Genomic DNA, 3,709 nt, shown 5'->3' on the forward strand with positions numbered 1-3,709 from the left:
GCAGAAAGAGGTGATGTGCTCAAAGTCTTGGTTTGGAGCATGCTTTTAAAACACCTTTTTAAACACCAGAACATTTAAGGATCTGTTTTGCTTTTCTGAATCATAGCCCAGGTACATTTGGGAAAATTGTCATCATTCAGATGTGCTTAATGCCCTCAGGGCATCTGGAAAACAGCTACACACCCACTACTGGACTGGGAGAGAGTGGAAATGCACACCCATGAGGGACATGCAGGGGAAGAGGAGCAAGGAGGAATGAAAGAGGGCTGGCAGAAAGGGGCATAAAGAGGCCAGTCGGGTGTGAAATGCTTCATCAGTGCACGTCTGGCAGAGTCCTGCACCTGATCTCTGTAGTCTGTCCTGTCTTCTTAAATCTTTTCTCAACTGTCTCTGTGTAATCTCACTCTCTACCCTACGCATGTGCACAGCAAGTGACAGCTACTGGGGGACCGGTGTGAGTGAGGGGAATGTGGGGCTCAGCACTGTACCTGGTGCTGGCTGCTGGCGGTAGTGGGGGGTAGTCTGCGTCTACCATAGGCTCTGTGCTTTGGGTGTGCATGTGTACTCACCAACAAACTCCAAGTTGGACCACTAGGTGAGTAGTGGGGCCTTGAATCCAGGGTAGGGTATCAGGCAGGCAGAGGGTCTGTGCTAGTACCCAGGGTGACTGGTGAGTGTGCTTGTGCTTGTGTACCCTGGGAGTGTTATGAGTGTGCATGCACCAGCCCATGTCCCTGCCAGCCCCAGAGGAGGAGGGGACGTGGCTGTCAGTGTGGATGTGTGATGTTCATCTTGTGCGTGGCTGGTGGTGACAGCAGCACCTTCGCTGTAGCAGTCTGTGTAAGTGGCCACATCAGTGTCCTGTGCATGTGTCTCTGGGGTATGTGATCAGCTTTGCTACCAGCTGAACCTGCAGAGGGGGAAGTGGCAGCTGCATCCCCCAGCCTGGGCAGAGACCCTGGGCACCCCAGCAGCTGGATAGTGCAGGCCGGGGCCAGAGCAGCTGGAGGAGGCAGCCATGCTCTGGGCAACCCTTAATTAAAACTAATGTCAGGAAATAATTATATTTCTGACATTGATTTTTATATGGTGTTTAAGTCAAATCTGCATTATTTTGTTTTAGGGGAGATAGAAAATAAAGGAAACAAACCAAAACTCACAAATTTTCTAGTGAGTATTATATTTGGGTAATAAATGTTGTTTTTATTTTGCTACTGCACCCTGTTCTTAGATATTTCCCTGAACTTTTAGTACTTATGTGTATATAATTAGGGCATATCCAATTGGGGTGGTGTAGAACGTCCAGTACCAGTCTTCCAGTACCTAAAGGGGGCCTACTAGAAAGCTGGAAAGGAACTCCTTGTCAGGGAATGTAGTGACAGGAAAAGGAGTAATGGCTTTAAAAGAGTGTAGATTTAGATTAGATATGAGGAAGAACTTCGTCACTATGACAGTGGTAAGGCACTGGCTCAGGCTGTCCAGAGAATCTGTGGGTGTGCCATCCCTGGAAGTGTTCAAGGCCAGGCTGGGTGGGGCTTTGAGTGACCTGGTCTACTTGGAGGTGTCCTTGTTCATGGCAGGGGGGTTGGAATTAGATGATCTTTAAGTTCACTTCCAACCCAAACCACACTATGATCTATATAATTAACATGAATCATTCTATGATTCTTCACCTTATAGTAAAGAATTTCTTCTGAATATCTAATCTAAATCTACCCTCTTTTAGTTTAAAGCCATTACTCCTTGTCCTATCACTACACTCCCTGACAAAGAATCCCTCCCCAGCTCTCTTGTAGGCCCTCTTTCTTGCCCTTTTCTTATATTTTTCCCTAGGTATCTGCTTTGCCCACTACTGAAGAGCAGATGCAATCCTCAGTTACCACTGATATGATGCACTACAGCTATTTTTATGTTTGTTGGGGAGGTTCAGTGTGAAACTGTTTCTTAAATTTACTCTGTAAAACAGCTTTTCAAAAGGTTTCTTGCAGTAACTCTGTAGGCATTCAGCTGAGTCATTATTCCTGTTTTAAAGAAGAAAGCTTAGCAACCCATCTTGGCCAACAGAAACCCACAGTCTTGAAGTGTTTCTCAAAGCTCAAAGCCCTTACCCACAGTGTAATCCATGTTAATGCTGCAATTAAATACATATGTGTTGGTGTGTGTGCATTACATTGGTTAGGGAATGTGAAATCACTGTGATGAGAATGTTTAGAAAACTGATAATTAAGCCAATTTTAAAATTTTAAACTAAACTTTACTGCATTTCTTCATTAATAATATACTTCCTATTAATTGTTTATTCTTACATATTATCTATCATCAGCTCTACAAATACAAGACTTTTAGTCTATATTCTGTTGGAAAACCTCATTTGTGCCTACAGAGCTCTAAGGGAGATTTTTACATTAAGGACTGAGTTTCAGTCAGTTATGTCTTTACCTTCAAAAGCTCCCAACATAACTTTATCCATTTTTGACCTTCCATCAATCCTTTGAAGCAGTTTTGCAAGTGGATGCAGGGTAAAATTCAGGTGGTTTGGGGGACACTATTAATTGATCTTATTAATGTGGACAAATCTAACAGACACAGAGCTTGAGTTTTTTCTTCTTTTATAATGGTCTTGACCATCAATCAAATGAAAGCCTAATACTTCCTTATTAGACAGAAAAAAATGTAAATTGAACTCATGAGTTGCAGTGTTTATAAGTCCCAGAAGTTCTGTCATTTTCAATATTTATTAGTTCTAAAAATTATTTTGTTACTAACACAAAAGCTGGTGAAGAAAACCCTCTAGAATTATTTAACCAGATCTTCAAGACACTGATTATTTTCCAAAGTCAAAAATGACACTGCCAGGTATAAATAACCTAAATTTATTCCTCTAACTGCTCTCCCAGGCCACAGAACTTCATTATGGCTGTATCCTTATGTCTCTTCCCTTCTAAAATACTAATTCTTTAGGTATATCATTCCATAAGAAGTGGGTGAGGATAAAGAATCTACAACCAAAGACTGTAATTTGATAGTTAGACTCAGGACATGGGTACAGACTGGGAGACAAGTCCAGCACAGCAGAAAGGAACTGGGGGGTGCTGGTTGACAGTATGGTCAACATGAGCCAGCAGTGTGCCCTGGCAGCCATTGCTCTCTACAACTTCCTGAGGAGGTGAAATGGAGAGGGAGATGCTGATCTCTTTTCCCTGGTGACCAATGATAGAACGTATGGGAATGGTAAAAAGCTGTGCCAGTAGAGGTTCATACTGCATATTAGGAAAAATATCTTTACCACGAGGGTGGTCAGACACTAGAACAGTCTTCTAGTGAGTTGATTGATGCCCCATGCCTATCAGTGCTCAGGCATGATAATATCCTTAATAATATGCTTTAACATTTGGTTAACCAAAAATTTGATGATTTTGTAGGTGCTTTCCAACTGAATTATCCTATTTCTATTTCTATTTCTATTTCTATTTCTATTTCTATTTCTATTTCTATTTCTATTTCTATTTCTATTTCTATTTCTATTTCTATTTCTATTTCTATTTCTATTTCTATTTCTATTTCTATTTCTATTTCTATATTTCTATTTCTATTTCTATTTCTATTTCTATTTCTATTTCTATTTCTATTTCTATTTCATTATTTCTATTTCTATTATTTCTATTTCTATTTTTATTTCTATTTCTATTTCTATTTCTAATTTTTATTT

This window comes from Anser brachyrhynchus (assembly GCF_964034855.1).
Source record: "Anser brachyrhynchus genome assembly, chromosome: 8".
Taxonomy (NCBI): Eukaryota; Metazoa; Chordata; class Aves; order Anseriformes; family Anatidae; genus Anser; species Anser brachyrhynchus.